Source organism: Felis catus, chromosome B1 (genome assembly GCF_018350175.1).
Source record: "Felis catus isolate Fca126 chromosome B1, F.catus_Fca126_mat1.0, whole genome shotgun sequence".
NCBI classification, from domain to species: Eukaryota; Metazoa; Chordata; class Mammalia; order Carnivora; family Felidae; genus Felis; species Felis catus.
Window position 1 is genome coordinate 28,809,255 of NC_058371.1, and position 23,198 is coordinate 28,832,452.

The 23,198-nt window shown below is 38.7% G+C and overlaps 1 protein-coding gene and 1 pseudogene across 3 annotated transcripts in view; one reads left to right on the plus strand and one right to left on the minus strand.

Moving 5' to 3' along the window:
• WRN (WRN RecQ like helicase) overlaps positions 1-23,198 on the plus strand; it is a 149,765-nt gene that overhangs the window by 754 nt on the left and 125,813 nt on the right. The window lies entirely within an intron of this gene.
• LOC101095169 lies at positions 4,264-5,342 on the minus strand (annotated as a pseudogene).

Here is a 23,198-nt window from a genome sequence, read left to right on the forward strand (position 1 = left end):
AAAGTGAGCTTTCCCATTCCCTCCCACCTTCAGCTTGTGCCACCGGTTGCCTGTCTTGGGCCCTTGGGATTGTACCCTTCGGATCCAGCCTTTACTGCTGCAGAAATGGAGCCACTCCATATTTTCATACCAAAGTCGAGGGGAATAACCTATTACGTGTAATTTAGCAAATTAAGTTGGATTTCTTGAGTTTAAATCCTTTAACAGTAAGTTTTGAGTAAAGAGCTGAAGGAAAGCTAGTTCTGTGGCTGGGGTGGGGCGGGAAGTGCAAAGGCCCTGAGGAAGTCTGTTTGGCGTGTTCAAAGAGCAGTCTAGGAGGCCATTAAGTTAAAGCACAATGAGATAGTAAGGGAGAAGTTGGAGGAGGTGAAGTCAGACGGGAAAGAGCTGAGGACAGATAGTGTAGGACCTCGTAGGGTATTTTGAAAATTTGGGTTTTCATTCTGAGGGAAGTGGGAAGCTATTGGAGAGTTTGGTCAGGGAAACATCATCATCTGAATGATCTTTAAAAAAAAAACAAAAAACTGGTAAGGGGCACCTGCCTAGCTCAGTCAGTTGAGCCTCCGACTTTGGCTCAGGTCATGATCTCACAGTTTATGGGTTCGAACCCCGACAGCCTGTCAGCGCAGAGCCTACTTTGGATCCTCTGTCCCCCCTCTCTCTCTGCCTCTCCCCTGCTTGTTCTATCAAAAAATAAATAAAACATTAAAAAAAATAGAAAACACTGGTAAAATATATGTAACAAAATGTGCCACTGTAACAGTTTTTAAGTGGACAGCTCATTGACATTAATTACACTCACTATGTTGCACAGCCATCACCACTATTTAAAAAAAATTTTTTTTTAATGTTTACTCATTTTTTTGAAAGGAGAGAGAGCACAAGTGGGGGAGGGGCTGAGGAAGAGGGAGACACTGAATCTGAAGCAGGCCTCCAGGCTCTGAGCAGAGCCTGGCACAGGGCTCAAATGCACGAACCTGGAGATCAGGACCTGAGCTGAGGTCTGGTGCTTAACTAACTGAGCCACCCAGGTGCCCCCATCACCACTATTTTTAAAACTTTTTCACCCCAAGTTCTAACTGGCTAATTATTCAATAGTTCCCCATTGCCCCTTCTGCCTAGCCCCTGGTAACCTCTAATATAATCTCTCTCTATGAATTTGCTCATTCTGGAATCATATAATATTTGCGTTCTTAAACATTTTTTAATTTTAATTTTTAAAAAAAATATTTGTGCTTTTGCATCTGGCTTATTTCATTCAGCATAATGTTTTCAGGGTTCGTTCATGTTGTACCATGTATCAGAACTTAATTTCTTTTGGCACACCTGGGTGGCTTAGTCGGTTAAGCGTCCAACTTCAGTTCAAGTCACTGTCCTATGGTTCCTGAGTTTGAGCCCCGTGTTGGGCTCTGTGCTGACAGCTCAGAGCCTGGAGCCTGCTTTGGATTCTGTCTCCCTGTCTCTACCCCTTCTCCGCTCACATTCTGTCTATCTCTCTCAAAAATAAACGTTAGGGGCTCCTGGATGGCTCAGTTGGTTAAGCGTCCGACTTCGGCTCAGGTCATGATCTCACAGTTCATGGGTTCGAGCCCCGTGTTGGACTCTGTGCTGGCAGCTCAGAGCCTAGAGTCTGCTTTGGATTCTGTCTCCCTGTCTCTACCCCTTCTCCGCTCACATTCTGTCTATCTCTCTCAAAAATAAACGTTAGGGGCTCCTGGATGGCTCAGTTGGTTAAGCGTCCGACTTTGGCTCAGGTCATGATCTCACGGTTCATGGGTTCGAGCCCCGTGTTGGACTCTGTGCTGGCAGCTCAGAGCCTGGAGTCTGCTTTAGATTCTGCGCCTCCTTTTCTTTCTGCCCCTCCCCAACTCATGCTCTGTTTCTCTGTCTCAAAAATAAACAAACATAAAAAAATTTTTAAAAAAACTTTAAAAAAATAAAAAAGAACTTATGGCGGAGTAACATTTCATTGTGTGTTTATATTCTGTTTTATGTTCATCTGTTGATGGACACTTGGTTTTTTTTACCACTTTTGGCTATTGTGAATAATGCTGCAGTGAACATAATGCTGGCTTACAAATATCTGCTCGAGTTCCTGTTTCCAGTTCTTTGGGGTATATATCTAGGAGTGGACTTGCTGGATCATGTGATAATTCTATTTCAGTTGTTGAGGAGCTAACTGCCCAATCACATTGGCAGCACTGTTTTACATTTAACCAGCGATGTGGTAAGACTTCTAGTTTCTCCATATCTTCTCCAAATAATTTTCTTCCTCTTTCATATAATTCTTATTCCTAGGTGATGAAGTGAAGTAATATCTTATTGTGGCTTTGATTTGCATTTCCTTAGTGGCTAATGATGTTGAGCATTTTTTTCATGTGCTTATTGGCTATTTGGTATATCTTCTTTGGAGCAATGTCTGTTCAAGTTTTTGCCCATTTTTATTTTTTTAAAGTTTATTTATTTACTGAAAAAATTTTTAATGTTTATTTATTTTTGAGAGAGAGAGAGACAGAGTGTAAGTTGGGGAGGGGCAGAGAGGGAGGGAGAGAGAGAGAGAATCCCAAGCAGGCTCCTCACTGTCAGTGTGGAGCCTGATATAGAGCTTAAGCTCATGAACTGTGAGGTCATGATCTGAGCTGAAATCAAGAGGTAACTGACTGAGCCACCCAGGTGCCCCTATTTGTTTTTGTTTTTAGTGGAAAACACTTTATCACAAAGTGATTGCATACTCAGGAAATATCTGGCCTCACTGTGCTAAATCAATGCATTCGGCTTGTCCTCTGCAGCCTAGTATCTATTTCCACCTTCAGCCATCTTTAAATGGGACGATAAAGGACAAGAGAGTAAAGAGCTGGATATGTTAATAGTCTTAACAGCATGGTGGTTGTATTCTATCAACTTAGTTGGATCTGTTCAGGTAACTTTTTTGTTTCCCTGTACAAGTCACAGTGCTTAATGAAGACTGCTGTGAAAAGCACTATTTTCCATTTGCACACAGCTTCCATATTCCCTGATCCCTCTGCACGGTTTTTAACAGTCACCCTTTATATTCAAAGTCTGCTTTGTATTGTCTTTCTCTCAAAGAGTTTTAAATTTCCTCCAAAAGTCCTAGGTGATCAGAAGCTACAGATGTTTTGTAGCCACATCTATCCCTATGACTGGAAAAGGGAGAAATTGATTTTGTAACAGATACACTGAGAAATCAAATCCAGGATTCACTTTGTTCTTAAAACAGAGAATGAAACCACTGACTACCAAATGTGCTTTGATAGCTACTTTTAGTTTCCAAACTTCTGTTTCACTTTCCCAGATTAATTCAGTATTAAGTTTCAGGAAATAAAATAATTATGTAGTTAAACAGAGATACTTATACAAACAAGAACTGTGTTTACAATGTACCAATCTATTAAAATCAACAATAGACATAGATATTTAGAACTAAACCCCCAGCCAAGTAGACTAGCACTCACCATTTGCCTAAGCCCCATCCAATGACTGTAAACATCCTGTTGGAATCTGCTCCAAAAACAAAAGCTTTACCAACCAAATGTCAAAGTAAACAGGTAGTAAAGACCTGTTTGATACTAGTAACCAGTGGTATCATTTTCACTCTTTAGGGTTTAAATACAAGTAAATGTTGATATTTTTTCTTTTAAGTTGGCACTATTATAACTTTTTATTTGGTAGTTTTTAAGAAGTTCCCTAGGTTGCTGGTTCACATAGACTTAAATTTTCTAGCCATAAGCCATCTGAATTAAAGGAAATAAGTAAAGACATTCTACTATTCAGAAAAAAAAAATAGCCAAATTTACTATAGTTTACATGAAATGCTATTCCCCTCTCCCCCAAACTATGAATCACATATAATAAAAGCTGTGATAGTCCTGATGTCAAGGTTATAAGATTTTTCTAACTCTGTAAATCATGTAAAGGAGAAAAGTTAAGGAAAGTATGTTTTCAGCACTAAGAATATTTTATTTTATTTTATTTATTTTTTTTTTTTTTAATTTTTTTTTCAACGTTTATTTATTTTGGGGACAGAGAGAGACAGAGCATGAACGGAGGAGGGGCAGAGAGAGAGGGAGACACAGAATCGGAAACAGGCTCCAGGCTCCAGGCTCCCAGCCATCAGCCCAGAGCCCGATGCGGGGCTCGAACTCACGGACCGTGAGATCGTGACCTGGCTGAAGTTGGACGCTTAACCGACTGCGCCACCCAGGCGCCCCCTAAGCACTAAGAATATTTTAATTAGGAACAGAGTTAGGTCTCTCTTGAAAGGGAGAGTTGTAATAGCTGGTCACATATCTTAAGTTCGCTGAAGAAGTTACTACTTCTGGCCCACTCAACAGTGGAGAAGAGGGTTTGATCAGCCATTTTGCACATAAACCCAAACGTGCTCAGCTTTTTGTGCTTGCTTTAGTTAGCTTGCTCTTGCTGCAAATAGGCCATGACTTTGGCCTGGACTTGAGGCTCATCTGGTTCACACTTCACGAGTTGCAGTATCAGATGTGGGATGCTTGCTGGGGAGCTTGTCTGGTAACTGTCCATGGAGGAATATAACCCGTTATTGACTCCCGTGAGCTGGTGTCAGGGTCTGGGTACTCAGACTTGATGGCCTGGCTAGGGGACTGAAGTATGTTTGGTAACCTTGCTGGCTGCAATGAGGTGGCATTGTCATGCTAATGGAGGATGTTACAAAGGGACTTCTTTCATAGTCTGTAGGAGGCAAGGCCTTTGGAGGCCTTTGGAGGTAAAATGCATGTTCTGAATTGCAGAAGAGATTCTGAGCTCAGAGGGCATTGCTTGGATCACGGGAGACATGGCTTCTAGCTTAAGTCCACTGGATCGGATGAGGGCTTTTTTCTGTTTTAGAGACCCATCTGTCTTGTACATGGGCCCAGATTTATTCCTTCCCCTGTGCATTTGGTTGGCCCTTTACTGCTTCTAGCTTCATTCCAACACAGAGACATTTTTTAGATTGACAGTAAGAACAACGCTTTCTCTTTCTCTGTGTTTTATCAATTTGGCAGTTCTGGTGTTCTATACATGTGTACCTTTTATTATTTTGGACTGTGCTTGAAAAACCCTTTGCAGCTTTCACAGGTGAGGAGCCCATAACGGTATCCAAACACTTTATTGCCACACACTGGACACAGCTCTTCTTGATCTTCATCATAGGAGTAATTCAGCATTTTAAACTGAGACATTTGCATGTTTTCCGGCATCTGCCCCTGTTCCCCATGCGACTGAGCCAGTCTCAGGGCTTCAGTCCCCACTTCGGGCAGCATGATAAGGTGGCTCTGGGTGGAGATAGGGAGTCCTTGTCTGTCCAGAAGCCCAGCACCTCCCTTTCCTGCCTCATTTACACCTCTCGTGTGTCCAAGAGCAGTCCTTCCAGCCCCAAGGGTGAGGGTGCTGGGAAGAAAGGGGAAAGATGAGGAGAAAAGAGGAGGTGAGTAGGACAGAGGAAGGCTGGTATGAGGGGTGATGACAGTCCCTTTGCCCATTTTTTTTTTTTTCAACATTTATTTATTTTTGGGACAGAGAGAGACAGAGCTTGAACGGGGAGGGGCAGAGAGAGAGGGAGACACAGAATCGGAAACAGGCTCCAGGCTCTGAGCCATCAGCCCAGAGCCCGACACGGGGCTCGAACTCACGGACCGCGAGATCGTGACCTGGCTGAAGTCGGACGCTTAACCGACTGCGCCACCCAGGCGCCCCGCTTTGCCCATTTTTAAATTGAGTTGTTTATCTTTTTGTTATTGCGTTGTATGAAATCTTCATAGTGTAGTCTCTTTATTAAACACCAGAAATATGATTTGCAGATATTTTCTCCCATTCTGTAGATTGTCTTTACACTTTTGGATAATGTTCTTTTATTCATAAAAGTTTCAAATTTTGATAAAGTTCAGTATATCTATTTTTTCTTTTGTTGCTTGTGCTCTTGTTGTCATGTTTAAGAATTTGTTCCCAAGTCCAAAGTCATGAAGATTTACTTCTATGTTTTCTTCTAAGAGTTTTTTATAGTCTTAGTAGCTCTTATATTTGAATCAATATATTTTGAGTTAATTTTTGTATATGGTGTGAGATAGAGGTCCAAGTTCATTGTTTTTGCAGGTGGAAATCCAACTGTCTCAATATCATCTGTTGAACTTCTTTTTTCACTGAATGGACTTGGCATCCTTGTCAAAAATCAGTTGGCCATAAATGTAAGAATTAATTTCTGGAAGCTTAATTCTGTTCCACTGATCTATATGTTTATTCTTATGCCAGTACAACACTGTTTTGGTCACTGTAGTTTTGTAGTATGTTTTGAAATTGGAAAGTGTGAGTCTCCAACTTTATTCTTTTTGAAGACTGTTATGGCTATTCAAGGTCCTTGGAATTCCTTAAGAATTTGAGGATTGGCTTTTTCATTTCTGGAAAAAAGGCTGTAGGAGTCTTGATAGATATTACATTGAAGCTGTAGTTAGCTTTGGGTAGCACTGGCACCTTATCAATGTTAAGCATTTCTGTCCATGAACATGGATGTCTTTCCATTAATTGGTATCTTTAAAATCTTTTTCAGCAGTGTTTTGGAAATATTCAAGTTTTTCACCTTCTTGGATAAATTTACTATTAGGTATTTTATTTCTTTTAGATGCTATTATAAATGAAATTACTTTCATAATTTTTTTTCAGATTGTTCATTGCTAGTGTGTAAAACACAGCCGACTTTTTGTGTATTGATCTTGTATCCTACAACTTTGCTGACTTTTCTTATTACATCTAGTGGATTTCTTGTGGATTCTTTGGGATTTTTGTATGTAGGATCATGTCATCTGTGAATAGAGATAGTTTTAATTTTTCATTTCCAATTTGAATGTTTATTATTATTATTTCTTTATGTCTAATTTCTCTGGCCAGAATTTCCCAAACAGTGTTGAATAGTAGTGGTGAAAGTGAATATCCCTGCCTTGTCCTTTTTTTTTTTTTTTAATTTTTTTAAAGTTTATTTATTTTGAGAGAGATTGAGTGGGAGAGGGGCAGAGAGAGAGGGAAAGAGAGAATTCCAGGCAAACTCCACACTGTCAATCTTTTCACCACTGAATATATTAGCTGTGAATTTTTTTAAGTGTATTTATTTATTTCGGGGGGTGGAGCAGAGGGAGAGGGAGAGAAAGAATACCAAGCAGGCTCAAACTCACGAACCCTGAGATCATGCCCTTAGCCAAAACCAAGAGTTGGACACTTAACTGACTGAGCCACCCAGGTGCCCTGCTTTGGATTTTTGATAAATGCCTTTTAACATATTGAGGAAGTTCCTTTCATTATTAGTTTTTTGAGTCTTTTTTTATCATGAAAGAGTGGTGGATTTTTCAGATGTTACGTGTGTGTGTGTGTGTGTGTGTGTGTGTGTGTGTGTCAACTGAGATGATTATGTGGTATTTTTCTTTCATTCTATTGAAGTGATACATTTGCACTGATTCATTTTCTTATGTTGAACCACCCTTGCATTCCTGTGATAAATCTCACTTGGTTATGGTGTATTATTCTTTAAATTGAATTATCTTTTAACAGAATCACTTTGGCCACTGTTTTGGGAATAGATTGTAGAGACAAGGAGATAAGAGGTAATGTGGCTTGAACCAGGATTTTAGCTATGAAGGTGGTGAGAGAAGGTGGATTTCAGCTTTATTTTGAAGGTAAAATTTTTGCTGCTAGATTGGATGTGAAGTGTGAAAGGAGAAGAGTCAAGGATAACTAAGGTTTTTGGCCTGAGCAATCAGAAGAAGGATGGAGGTGCATTTACTGAGAACTGTAATTTATAGAAGGAGTAGTTTGGGGAGACTTTTATACATACCCACTGTGATTTGCCCATTAGACACTCAAGTATTTAGTAAATAATTGGACATACAAGATTGAAGTTCATAGGAGTGGTCTAGGTGGTTTATATAAGTTTGGAAGTTGTTAGTGTGCTATAGATAATTTTAAAGCCATCAGACTGTTATCTTCAAGGGAGTGAATGTAGACAAGAGAATGAAAAGGTCTATGACCTGAATCTAGAATGCTATGAGGTTTAGAGGTTGGGGAGTTAAGGAAGGACTAGCAAAGGTACTGAGAAGGATTCTTACTGATACAGGTGGAGAATAATTGTCACAGATGCTTAATAAAGTGTTTGAAGAAGGATGATGTTGGGGGTGCCTGGGAGGCTCAGTCGGTTAAGTGTCCAACTGTTGATTTCTGCTCAGGTCCTTATCTCATGGTTTATGAGCTCGGGCCCCACATTGGGCTCTGTGCTAATGCTGTGGAGTCTGCTTGGATTTCTCTCTCTCTCCCTCTCTCTCTCTGCCCTTACCCTGCTTGTATTTCATCTCACTCTCAAAATACACAAGCCAGCAAGCAAACAAACTTCTCAAAAAAAAAAAAAAAAAAAAAAGAAGGTGGATATGACTAATTGTGTTATATGTGGCTGGTGTATTGAGCCAGATGAGGACTGAGAATTGACTGTAGGATTTGGCAACCTGAAAGTCTTTGATAAACTTAATATGAGCCCTTTTGGTGGAGTGGAGTGATACAGTGAGTTTAAGAGACAATGGAAGGAATAGAAATTGAGACACTAGTGTAGATGACTCTTTTGAGTAGTTTTTCTATAAAGGGGAGAAAAAGAATGGAGCAATTAGCCCAGAGTCAAGTTTGTGTTTTTAAGATGAAAGAAATTGCAGTATGTGTATATACTGATAGGACTTTGGGACTTTTCTGGTAGACTAGTAGAGAGAGCAAAATTGGTGATTTGGGAGAGAAGTGAAAAGTGCCTGTGAGTAGATGAGAGAGTATGGAATCTAGTACACACATGGAGGGGCTGGATTTAGGCACACAGATAGCTCACAGGAGATATATAAATGTATATGTATCTATCAGTACATATATATATATTCTGTTTCTATATATATATATATACATATATATGTATGTGTGTGCATATATGTGTGTCTATCCTGGTACCTATGTCAATATTGATGTCAATGTGTACATGTAGATTTCTCTGCCTCCTTAGTAGCATGGGCAAGTTCCCAATTCCTTATTGTGAGAGATGTATACTATAATATGTATATGATTGCATACATTATATGTTATTATAGATTTTATTATATGCATATATATACAGATACTATATATATACACCACCTATATACATATATGCATCTACATCTATATGTAATCTGCAGTTGGCAAGCTGGAGACATAGGAGAGCTGAAGGTACAGTTCTAGTCCAAGTCTGAAGGTCTGAGAACCAGGAGAGCTGATGGTATATGTTTCATTCCAAGTCTGAGTTTAAAGGCAGGAGAAGACTAATGACCTAGCTTGACTGCAGTCAAGCAGAGAGAGTGAATTTTTTCGTACTCAACCTTTTTGTTCCATTTAGGCCTTCAGCAGATTTGAAGCTCACCCACATCAGGGAGAGCAATCTGTTGTATTCCATCTACTGATTGAAATGTTGGGGCGCCTGGGTGGCTCAATCAGTTAGCATCAGACTTCAGCTCAGGTCATGATCTCACGGTCAGTGGGCTCGAGCCTCATGTGGGGCTCTGTGCTGACGGCTCAGAGCCTGGAGCCTGCTTTGTATTCTGTGTGTGTGTCTCGCTCTCTGCCCCTCCCCCACTGGTGCTTTGTCTCTGTCTCTGTCTCTCAAAAATGAATAAACATTAAAAAAAAAAAAAAAAGCAAATGTTAACTTCATCTAGAAACACCCTGACAGACATGCCTAGAATAATTTTAACTAAATATCTTGGCTCAGTGTGGCCCATTCAAGTTGACACAATAAAACTAGCCATCATGGCAGAGTATATGGGCATAGATACAATTATGTGAATACATTTCAGGGTAAGGACATATGGAAGTTCTTTTTTAATTGCTTTTATTTTCAGTGAAATCTGAAGTAAGGTGGTCAGCTGAAAGTGAGGATCGGGGAGGAGATATGATAGGTTTAAGCAGAGAGGAAATGATTTGAAATAGTTATTTAAAAATTTTGTTTTGAATGTTTATTTATTTTTGAGAGAGAGAGAGAGACAGCATGAGGTGAGAAGGGGCAGAGAGAGACGGAGGCAGAATCTGAAGCAGGCTCCAGGCTCCAAGCTGTCAGCACAGAGCCTGACACAGGGCTTGAACCCTTGAACCATGAGATCATGACCTGAGCCAAAGTTAGACCCTCAACCAACTGAGCCACCCAGGTGCCCCTGAAATAGTTATCTTAGAAGGAGAGGATAGGAAATAGATAAGTGAAAAGTTGTAGAATTGCTAGGAAGACATTTGGTGGTCATAAATTTAAGGTGAGACCAGTCAGCATGGTTGGGTTTTTCACCTGCTGCATTCAGTTAGCTGCATAGGTACAGGCATAGAGTAGGCAGAGAATTTGTTTTCTTCAGGCAGGGTGAGAGTTTTAACAGGAGAGAATAATGAAGCCAAAGATACACAATGAAGTTAAGGGAGTATGAAAGTAAGTGGTTATAATTTTGCAATTTAAACTGCTCAAGGAGGAAGTAAGGACTACTTGGTGGTGAGGAGAGTGGAAAAGTAGGACCATTGGATTATAGGTCCTACTTGGATCAAAGGATTTTTTGAATTGAATTTCTAAAGGGAATGAACTTGGAAAATAGGAGATGTTGATTAGAGAATGAGATGCTTAGAATTGAGATTATGGAAGGATTCAGTCATTGGTAATGACATGGCATCCCTATGGGAACAAATGAGCAGAGCAGGATGTAGGCAAGACAACTGGAGACCTACTCAGAAAACTGAGAGGCACTGTCTTTGGAAATTTTGCATCAAACGTTGTAAGCCCTTGGACAAGTAGAGAGGAAAAGAGGTAGGATGTAGATATAAATGATTATAATACTGATGGTGATGGTCCATTAACATGCAACTCAAATATCACCAACTTGTTCTATACCCAACACTGAAAAGTTAGATATTGAGTTACATGTGGATATATTGCAACTCATAGTCAACCCACAATGCCTTCATGGACTTCTGTTCTTTGACCAAAGTGTTCTTATAAGAGTGGCAGGTGATGGATGGCATCTTTTCTTAGTTGTTAATTTGAAGTCTTTCACCAAAGGCTTCTTTCTGTAGGAAGTTTTCCTGGCTTTCTGTGTAGTCTTCTTTGCCTTGTCTTCTCTCTCAGGGTTGTGAATAATTTATTGGTGGAAAGCAGGCAGAGAGGTAGGAGTATTCCATGACTTAGCAATTTCATGTCTAGGAATCCATCCTATAGAAATAATAATAGGAATGCCTAAAGATACACATAAGGGTGTTCATTGACCATTATTTGTGATAAAACTTGTAAGTAAACTGTCATCAATAGGGAATAGTTAAACAAATTATGATAAAGAAAATGGAATTCTGTATAGTCTTTAAAAAATCAGTTCAAGAAGTAGTATTAGATTTTATTTATTCCATCCCATCAACAGGGATGTTATCATTGCAACTAATGAAAAACCCAAGTCAAACTGGCTTTAGCGATAAAAGTTTAGCTTATTTAATTGATATATCCTAAGATACAGTGGCCTGAAGGCAAGTTCAGTTAGAGCTCTGACTATTTTTTCTGGCCCTGTGCTTGACCCTTTTCCATGCAGAAGGCAAGAAAGTGCTTTACTTTTGGAGCAGTTTCTTGTATGGCTGTAAGATGGCTGTGCGCATCAACCATGGTGATCTATTTCTTCCTTCATGTCTAGCTGGAGCAAAAGCATCCCATCTTATACATTGTAAAGAGAATCCTGAGGACCACTTTGCATTTGAGAGTTATGGACAAAGGATGGAGACCAGAGAACTGAGACCTAGGCTTTAGTTCCTGTCCCTGAATTGGTTATATGGTAGGGGGAATAGAATTTCCCCACTGATCTTAAAACAATTGGGTTTCATTCCTGGTACTGGCGATGAGGTTATTCTCATCGAAAAAACTTTGCTGTTAACATTGGGGGGAGGGGGGGAGGGCGAAATGGGTTTGTTACTTCCTTCTTTCTAGTGTTAAGGTAATCAGCCTATTTTTGCTCCTCTCATTCATGATTTTATTAAAACCATGAGAATTTGTTTATCCTCAGCATCCCAAGTTGGAAAAATATAAGTCACTATTGATTTCATTATTTACAGAGGCTCATATTACTCTCAGATTGAAAGAAGTAGGTAGATAAGAGGGAGGGTGGGAGAGAGAAATATGGTTGTTGAGAAACAAATTATAGAATCTTAAAACTCTCCCTTCACATACCTGACCTCAATTCCATTTTTTTCCCTATAGGGATCCCTGTTAACTGATACATATCCTTCTGGATTGTTCTTTGCATTTACATTTTGTATTTTAAATTTTAAATAGAATTTCATTTTTATTTTTATAAGTTTTTTTAATGTTTGTTTATTTTTGAGAGGGGAGGTGGGGAAGGGATAGAGAGAGCGAGGGAGACACAGAATCCAAAGCAGGTTCCAGTCTCTGAGCTGTTAGCACAGAGCCTGATGCAGGGCTCAAACTCATGAACTGTGAGATCATGTCCTGAGCCAAAGTCTGACACCTAACCGACTGAGCCACCCAGGCACCCCTCATTTTGTATTTTAAAATTTAAATGGTAGGGGCGCCTGGGTGGCGCAGTCGGTTAAGCGTCCGACTTCAGCCAGGTCATGATCTCGTGGTCTGTGAGTTCGAGCCCCGCGTCGGGCTCTGGGCTGATGGCTCAGAGCCTGGAGCCTGTTTCGGATTCTGTGTCTCCCTCTCTCTCTGCCCCTCCCCCGTTCATGCTGTCTCTCTCTGTCCCAAAAATAAATAAACGTTGAAAAAAAAAAAATTTTAATGGTAACTACTACTTATACTTAGTTTTTCCTGTTTGACTTTACGTATGTTAATAGAACTTGTCAGTAGTTCTATTGTATTTTTTTATGAACTTCTTACTCTGTATTATGGATGTGTCATTGTTTATTTACTTTTTAAAATTTAGATTCAAGTTAGTATACGTTAACATATAACGTATTGGTTTCAGGAGTAGAATCCAGTGATTCATCACTTACATTTAACACCCAGTGCTCATCTCAACAAAGTTCCCTCCTTAATGCCCATCACCCGTTTAGCCCATCCCCCCATCCACCTCCCCTCCAGCAACCCTTAGTTTGTTCTCTGTATTTAAGAATCTCTTATGGTTTATTGCTTCTTGGCCTTTTGGCTGAGATCAAGTGAAGAATCTCATGGTTTGCCTCCCTCTATGTTTTTATCTTATTTTCCCTTCCCTTCCTCTGTGTTCATCTGTTGTGCTTCTTTAATTCCACATACGGGTGAAATCATATATTTGTCTTTCTCTGATTGACTTATTTCGTTTAGCATAATACATTCTAGTTCCATCCACATTGTTGCAAGTGGCAAGATTTCATTCTTTTTGATTGCTGAGTAATATTCCATTTGTGTGTGTGTGTGTGTGTGTGTGTGTGTGTGTGTGTGTGTACACACCACATCTTCTTTATCCATTCATCAGTCAATGGACATTTGGGCTCTTTCCATAATTTCGCTATTGTTGATAGTGCTGCTATAAACATTGGGGTGCATATGCCTCTTCGAATTAGCATTTCTATATCCTTTGGATAAATTCCTAGTAGTGCAATTGCTGGGGCATAGGGTTGGTCTATTTTTTGTTGTTGTTGTTAATTATTTTTTTTCAATATATGAAATTTATTGTCAGATTGGTTTCCATACAGCACCCAGTGCTCATCCCAAAAGGTGCCCTCCTCAATACCCTCACCCACCCTCCCTGCCCTCCCACCCCCCATCAACCCTCAGTTTGTTCTCAGTTTTTTTTTTTTAAATTTTTTTTGTAACGTTTATTTATTTTTGAGACTGAGAGAGACAGAGCATGAACAGGGGAGGGGCAGAGAGAGAGAGAGACACAGAATCTGAAACGGGCTCCAGGCTCTGAGCTGTCAGCACAGAGCCTGACGCGGGGCTCGAACTCACGGGCTGTGAGATCATGACCTGAGCCGAAGTCGGCCGCTTAACCGACTGAGCCACCCAGGTGCCCCTGTTCTCAGTTTTTAAGAGTCTCTTATTCTTTGGCTCTCTCCCACTCTAACCTCTTTTTTTTTTTTTTTTTTCTTCCTTCCCCTCCCCCATGGGTTTCTGTTAAATTTCTCAGGATCCACATAAGAGTGAAAACGTATGGTATCTGTCTTTCTCTGTATGGCTTATTTCACTTAGCATCACGCTCTCCAGTTCCATCCACATTGCTACAAAGGGCCATATTTCATTCTTTCTCATTGCCACGTAGTACTCCATTGTGTATATAAACCACAATTTCTTTATCCATTCATCAGTTGATGGACATTTAGGCTCTTTCCATAATTTGGCTATTGTTGAGAGTGCTGCTATAAACATTGGGGTACAAGTGTCCCTATGCATCAGTACTCCTGTATCCCTTGGGTAAATTCCTAGCGGTGCTACTGGTGGGTCATAGGGTAGGTCTATTTTTAATTTTTGGAGGAACCTCCACATTTTTTTCCACAGTGGCTGCACCAGTTTGCATTCCTACCAGCAGTGCATTTTCCGCATCCTTGGCAACATCTGTTGTTTCCTGAGTTGTTAATTTTAGCCAATCTGATGGGTCTGAGGTGGTACCTCAGTGTGGTTTTGATTTGTATTTGCCTGATGATGAGTGATGTTGATGATGTTTCATCATTTTGCCTGATGAAAAGTGATGTGAAAACACATGATCTTTTCATGTGTCTGTTAGCCATCTGGATGTCTCCTTTGGAAAAGTGTCTAGTCATGTCCTCTGCCCATTTCTTCACTGGATTTTTTTGTTTTTTGGGTGTGGAGTTTGAGTTCTTTTTTGGATATGTCATTTATTTAAGTGTTAATTTACCCTACTAATTACTTCTAGTATTTTTGTTATTACAGACTGATATAATGTATACATCTTTGTGCATATATGCATGTATTTCCATAGGATAGATATCATTGCAGGTTTAAAGGGTATGCAGTTTAAAATGTTGATAATGTCTACAAAATGTCTTTGAAAACGATAAGGCTGGTTCCTGTTCTCTTGCAAATATATTGTATATGATTAACCTTTAAAATTTTTGCTGACAGTGGTGTATCAGAATTACAGACAGTTTTGTTGGCCTCGTTCACTGAGTACTTTGTTCTTTCTTGAAGATGAGAAATCTCCTTTATGGTATGTCAGATTTCCATATTTGCATGGATCTGTTTCAGAACATGGTATATTTTATTCTCTTGATTTGTATCTCTTTTTATACCAATTTCACATAATTTGAATTACCGTTGTTTTGTACCATTTCATATTCAGAGTGAGCTTCCCCTTATTGGTCTTATTTTTCAAAAAAATATTTACTACTTTTGAGCATTTTCTTTTCCTAGAGAACTTTAATATAAACTTGTGTGATTTGATGAAAACTCCTGCTGACATTTTTTCTTGGTATTACTTCTTGAGTGTACTGATTTAATTAATGTGGTTACAATTTTGAGACTAACCATCCAGAAACTAAATGTGTCAAATAGCCCTTTTTGGACGTCCTAGTAAACTTTTCTAGTTGTCTTTAAAATGGGTCTCTATGTTTTATGTTAGGTTTATTTCTTGGTAGGTTGTCGTTTTGCTTTTATTGATTTCAGATATAAATTATATTTTCAAATTGATTCTTGCTCATATATAGAGAAGTACTTACTTTGGGTAGGCTTATCATGAATCTGGTCATTCAGAATATTTGTTCCTTTTAATCAAATAAGATACCCTCATGATACTATGGAAAAAATTACTTATTTTAGGAGACTTTAGCTTTTTGATAAGAGTTAAGCTTGTCTCTTGTAAAAGCTGGTTAGTAGTAGCAGTCAACCTCTTTTAAAGTTGATTTTTTTTTTGATAAAATGCTTAAAAATGGGAGAATTAAGAAAGAGGATGGTTGTTGAATAATTTCTTCATGGGAAAATAAGTAAGTAGTATAATTTCACATTTTCCCAAAAATATGTGAAACCAGTGACCTTCTCTCCTAAGCCTACTTTAAATCTTTGTTACTTTCTGACTTCCATTTTCTTATCTCTACATTTTTATGATCTTTTCTTCCATCTTTAGTCTGATATGCTAGGGGAGGGCAGAGATTCACCCCCTTTTTAGGCTCGTTGAAGCCCAGAGGATAGAGGGATGGGAGATATTCGTAGTCTGTGGTAGCATTGATAGACGCCATTGGAAAAAATACCAAAGCTTTGTTTCTTTTTCTGGAAATTTTGACATGCAGCATGAGGCATTGCCTACTGGCACCTGATCTGCTTTTGCTGTTCATTCATAAAATGAAGGCACTGAAGTACAATAGAAAGACAATTGGACTAGACAATAACTTTTGCCTTCTAGGAGGTGTATAATCACAAAATTGCTGATTTTTCCTTTTATTCATTTAAAAGTTTTTCTAAGTTTATTTATTTATTTTGAGAGGGGCAGAGACAGCATGAATGGGGAGAGGGAGAGAGAATCCCAAGCAGGCTTTGTGCTGCCTGTGCAGAGCCAGACGTGGGGCTCAAACTCATGAAACCACGAGATCATAACCTGAGCCGAAACCAAGAATCGGATGCTTAACTGACTGAGCCACCCAGGTGCCCCTCTTTTATTCATTTTATATAAATTCATCCTGTTTTAAGAGGTTCTTATGAAAGATTTGCATTGGATAAACTTATGGTTGCTTTCAGAATTATGTATTAGTTTCCCAACGTCTTTTTTACCCAGTCTACATTTTTATTTTTCACCCTTCCTCCCACACTTACTGGTCTTGTGGTAAAATTTATGCATTTTTCTTTCTTTTTTTTTTTTTTTTTAAGTCTTTAATGTTTATTTTTGAGGGAGAGAGAGAACGACCAGTGGGGCAAGAAAGAGGGAGGTGGGGCGAGAGAGAGGGAGACAGAGGATCCGATGTGGGCCCCTCGCTGAGAGTGGAGAGCCCGATGTGGAGCTCAAACCCACGAACCGCGAGATCACGACCTGAGCCAAAGTTGGATGCTTAACCGACAGCCACCCAGGTGCCCCATGCATTTTTCTTTCTGTGTGGCATTGCTGAATTTCAACACAGTGGATTGCAGAGCTTTGCATCCTGAAGTTAAATATTACTCCCACTTAGTTGCTATAAGTTTCTGTTAAATTGCTATTTACTGTTATTTTGATTCTTATTGTTATTTTAAAAGTTTTCGAAACTCTACATATGAAGTTATGAAACTTTTGTTGTATACTTTGGCTATTTTATCTTTATAATTCATTTTTATTTAAGATAAGGAATTAAAGAAAAGGATTAACCACACAATTTTATTTTCAGTTATATTTGTGTGTTACTAGAATGTAGGCATAGGAAACTTCTTTCAACAGGTTAAAAAAATAAGGAAATATATTATTAAAATGTAACGTGAAGGCTAAGGCAGGGCTGATTAGTTAATCTGGCTTTGTCCATTGACTGTGACCCCACTCTCGTCTTTGCTTTTTTCTGTGTTTTGGATTTCTATTTAAGATGGCTTTCTCCTCCAGCTGACTTCCATTGTAGTAGCAGAATGGCTGTAGATGGCCCAGACTTCACATTCTCAAATAGAGGGCATCTCTTCAAATCACTTTCTTACCAGTGCAAGACAGTATTATCTTCAGGAACCTTCTTCTTGTGTCTCATTGGCCTAAATTAGGTTGTATATTTTATTCTTAAGCCAAATTTGGGGGAATGCCTTGAGTTTAACCCGAGTTTCTGAATCATCATTGTCCCAAAGGGCATGAGGTTACCTTTAGATCACTTGGGTTTCTCATGGGAGCTGGGAGTGAGGGCAGTTTTCCTGAAGCATACTGGCTTTGTGGGTAAATAACTAGTGTTTTCTAAATTAAATTTATGGTACTGTAAAAAGGGTGAAGGATGGAATGGATGGTGGGCAGGCAACCATCAATGTACACTTGATAATGAGTCCGATGAAATTTCATCTCAGGCCATGTGAAGTAACAGGAATAAATGTAAAAGGAAAAATAGGCAGCCTAAGCTAGTTTTAAATTGACTTACTTGAAAACTTTCTCTGCAGTTTCTCCCATTTTATAATGGTTGATTTCAGCTGACTGGCTGTAGCTACTTACAGAACAGAGGAAATTCATTAAAAATAATGAATTATTCAGTTGGATAGTGAAATTCAGTTATAAAGCACTTCATGAGCTATGGACTCAGTTCAGGTCAAGTCGTGTTCCTGGTTTATGGGCAGTGCGGCTTCTCACAATGACACAGCATAGAGTGAGGCTTTATCCTTTCCCCTGTTGCTAGCGTTTTAATGGCATTTTATTATATTTGATTGGTTTCATTTACACTTTATTTCAGTTGACTTTATTAATACAAATTTTTATTTATACCTTATTAATATGAATCATATTATATAATATTTGATAGTTATGAAAATTTGGTAGGTATCTATAATAAAGGAATGAGTCTGTCAAAAAAACATTCTATTACTTTTTAAAATTTCAGTAACTTACTATAGCCAAACCAAATGCTAATAGGTGGTTTTATTTAGCTTTTCTAGTTTGCTTGCCTGGGTTATTTGGGAGGAAATGATGATTAGCAGAAGTCTAGCAATGGATTAATGAAAGTCTTGAAAGCCTCTTTAATTAGGGATTTAATGAGGGCTTTGTCATGGATTGTTTGGTTTCTCTTGTTTTCCTCTACCCCTTCCTATTCCTAGTAGTACATTGAAAAGTAGAAAGAATTCTCTAAAACAGTACAGAAGAATACCTTATAAATTATATCTTCTAAAATGAATTCTGTAAGTACCACATGCTAACCAATTGTACCACTGGAACTCCTAAAGTGAATTATAGACTGGGTATATGTGCATATGTGTGTGTGTATGTGTGTGTGCATGCACACATAAACTAGTTGCTAGTATATTACTAAGTATAGATACACTCAAAGGGTGAGGTTACAATTTTTAGAAAATATGTAACATAATAAATAAAAAGAAATCAAGCCCAGAATCTTTTAATGTTTGTTTATTTCTGAGAGAGAGAGTGCACAGGTGCTTGTGCTTGCAAGTGCGAGCTGTGCGAGGGGCAGACAGAGAGGGAGAATCCCAGGCAGGCTCTGTCCTGTCAGTGTAAAGCCCCGGGGTGGGGTTAGGGAGCTTGATCTCATGACCCGTGCGTGAGATCATGACGTAAACCAAAATCAAGAGTCAGATGCTTAACTGACTGAGTCACCCAGGCACCCCTAAATCTAGATTTTTTTTTTTTAATTGAAGTACGATTGACATATAATATTATTAGTTTCAGGTGTATGACATAGCGATTCAACATTTACCATTGACCCTTGAGCAATATGGTTTTGAATGGAGTGCATCCACTTGTGCATGAATACTTTTAATAAATATAGCACAATACCATAAATGTATTTCCCTTATGATTTGTGTCTTTTTTCCTCTTTTTTTTTTTTTTTTTTTTTTTTTTTTTTTTTTGAGAGAGACAGACAGAGAGTGGACAAGAGCAAGTTGGGAGGGGTAGAGGGAGAGGGAGAGAGAGAAACTCAAGCAGGGAGCCCAAAGCAGGGCTTGATCTCATAACTGTGAGATCATGACCTGGACCGAAATCAAGAGTTGGATGCTCAACCAAATGTGCCACCTGGGGGCTCCACCTTACGATTTTCTTAATTTTTTTTCTAGCTTACTTTATACTTATGCAAAATACTTGTTAATTGTTTATAGTATTGGTAAGGCTTCCTGTCAACAGTAGGCTATTAGTAGCTAAGTTTTGGGGGAGTAAAAAATTATGTGGATTTTTGACTGTGTGGTGGGTTGGTGCCCATAACCCTCATATTGTTCAAGGGTCAGCTGTACACACGTTACAAAATGTTCACCAGAGCAAGTGTAGTTACCATCTGTCACCATACAAAGTCATTCTAATATTATTAACTATATTCCTTATGTTGTACTTTTCATGCTCGTGACTTATTTATTTTATAATTGGAAGTTTGTACCTCTTAATCCCCTTTATCCATTTTGTCTGTTCCTCAGCACCCCTCCCCTCTGGCAACCACCACTTTGCTTTTTGTATTTATGAGTCTTGTTTCTGGTGTTTTGGTATGGGATTTGTCTTTCTTTGAATTATTTCACTTAGCAAAATACCCTCCAGGGCCATCCCATGGTGTCTCAAATGGCAAGATTTCATTCCTTTTTATGGCTGAGTAGTATTCCATTGCACACCTTTTTCATTCTTTTTTCATTCATCCTTAGATGGACACTTAGGTTTCTTCCCTATCTTGGATATTGTATATAATGCTGTGATAAAAATCGGGATGTATCCTTTTGAATTAGTGTTTTTATTTTCTTTGGATAAATACCCAGTCATGATATTCCTGGATTGTAGGGTATTGCTATTTTTAATTTTTTGAGGTACCTCTATACTGTTTTCTATAGTGGCTAAATGTACAATTTACATTCCACCAACAGTGCACAAGGGTTCCCTTTTCTCCACATTCTTACCAACACTTGTTATTTCTTGTCTTTTTGATACTAGCCATTCTGACATATGTGAGGTGATATCTCATTGTGGTTTTGATTTGCATTTCCTTGATGATTAGCGATGTTGAGCATCTTTCTTGTGTCTGTTGGCCATCTGGATGTCTTCTTTGGAAAGATGTCTGTTTAGATCCTCTGCCCTTTTTTTTTTTTAATCACATTTTTTTTTTTTTGGTGTTGAGTTGTATGATTTCTTTGTATATTTTGGATATAAACCTTTTATTGGATATATCATTTGCAAATATCTTGTTCTATTCAATAGATTGCTTTTTTGTTTTGTTGGTGGTTTCTTTTACTGTGCAAAAGCTTTTTTTTTTTTTTTTTAATTTTTTTTTTAACGTTTATTTATTTTTGAGACAGAGAGAGACAGAGCATGAACGGGGGAGGGTCAGAGAGAGAGGGAGACACAGAATCGGAAACAGGCTCCAGGCTCCGAGCCATCAGCCCAGAGCCCGACGTGGGGCTCGAACTCACAGACCGCGAGATCGTGACCTGGCTGAAGTCGGACGCTTAACCGACTGCGCCACCCAGGCGCCCCATACTGTGCAAAAGCTTTTTAATTTGATGTAGTCCCAATTGTTTTTTGGTTTTGTTTTTTGCTTTTGTTGCCCTTGCTTGAGAAGTCAGATCCCCAAAATATTGCTAAGATTGATGTCCAAGAGTTAACCACCTGTTTTCTTTTAGGATTTTTATGCAAACCCAGAATGTTTAAAGTTCATTGCATTGTTGATTAAATTTGAAAGACATTTTGACTAGAAGCTGCCTCTCAGTAAAAAGAATATAACTATATAGATGAAACCCAGAGAGTCTAACCAAAATTAAGGCATTGATAACCAAATTGAATTGCTGAAGCATTTAAGCTGCTTTGGTTTTATAAGTTCTCTGTGTTAAATTATTTTGTAAATACTTATTAGTCCCATTTTATAACTTATAAGTCATTGAGACTTTTTAAATTCATTCTTATTTTGTACATACACAAAAAGGTGAGTATGTGACTATTACTGTTGTAATTTAGATTATATTTGGAAACCTCCTAAATATACTTTTACAGTATCAAAACTATACTTTGGGTCAGGTCTAATGGGTAAGAATGAAGTCTTTTTGGAAAATGAATCCATTTTCTCTCCTCTGTTTGAATTTATCATTTAAAAGAACGTTCTGTTGATGAAGCACTTCTCTGCCTAATTAATTTTTAATAACTTTATATACCTTGTCTAGTTGGCATGGATTTGGTATCTTCACTTGATTCCTGTCAGTACACTGAAGGGAATGAGGTATAGTAACAGTAGAAGATCTATCACAATTTCTCTTGTAACTGAACTCAAGGGATTTGCCTCTTGGGGTGCATTAAATTGAACACAACCCAAGGAAGTGTTGAAGGCAAAGAACTTTTTATTACCTGTTATAAGTAAGGAGTTGGGGAGCTAGCTCTCAAAAGCACTGTCTCCCTGTGGGGTTGTACAGGAAGCTTTTATTCTGTGTATTTGGGGGTAGAGGCAGGGAGCTTGCATATACTTTAAGGAACTTACACATATTCTGTTACTTAGGCACTTTAGTTCAGTTGTGCATACCTAGCATGTCAATGTGCTAGTGCATACATACATTGTCTGTTCAAAAAATGGCAGAAAACCCCTCCCATAGGAGGAAATCTTTGTATTACAGTGAGCTAACCCAGGACAGCCCGGGGCTTCAGGACAACCCGGGGCTTCTGTGCAGGTCCTCAACTCATCCACAAGGGCTCAAACTGGTTCACATAAGAGGCTATCAGATGAAACACCCCACAAGGGACCACCAGGTGAAACAACCTGGCTGGGTGTCTCCTTGGCCACACTGCTGGTTTTGTAAAGCTGAATACATTCCTTCCCTGCTTTTGTCCCTTCCCTTTCTCCCTTCTGCTTGATTGCTATCAGAACTGTGATTTGAGTAACTTTCTGTTGCATCCTAGCTAACACTATCGATATACCAACTTATGTGTAACTGTAGATTAAAAGACGTAACGTCCTGTTTATCACTGCTTATCTTTATAGTGATGCCATGGTTGGTAAGGCAAGTAATATAATATATAATAATAATATAATAAGGCAAGTAATATATTAGGAATTTAATCCCATGTTACAGATAAGGAAACGAAAACAGAAAGTAAAGTGACTTGTCCAAAGTCACATGGATACTAAGTGGCCAAGCGTCAAAGTGTAATTTTCCAAAATATTAAAGACCGATTCTCATACAAGTACAGAATCAACAGATGTCACATTCAGTTCACTAATGAGGGAACCAGCAGGAGATAAAATTTGTTCAAAGAGGAACAGAGATTATATAGTATATTAGGGTTCTCCAGAAAAACAGAACCAGTAGGATATATATAGATACATAGAAAAAGATTTTTTTAAGTTTATTTATTTATTTTGAAAGAAAGAGAGGAAGTATGCGCAGGAGCATGAGTGATGGGGAAGGGGCAGAGAGAGAGGAAGAGAGAATCTGTCAGTGTGGAGCCCAACACAAGGCTGGAACTCACAAACTGTGAGATCATGATGTGAGCCAAAATCAAGACTCGGACGCTTAACCGACTGAGCCAGCCAGGCACCTCTAGGAAGAGATTTATTATGAAGGATTGGCTCATGCAATTATGGAGACCTAGAAATCCTGCAGTTTGCTGTCAGCAAGC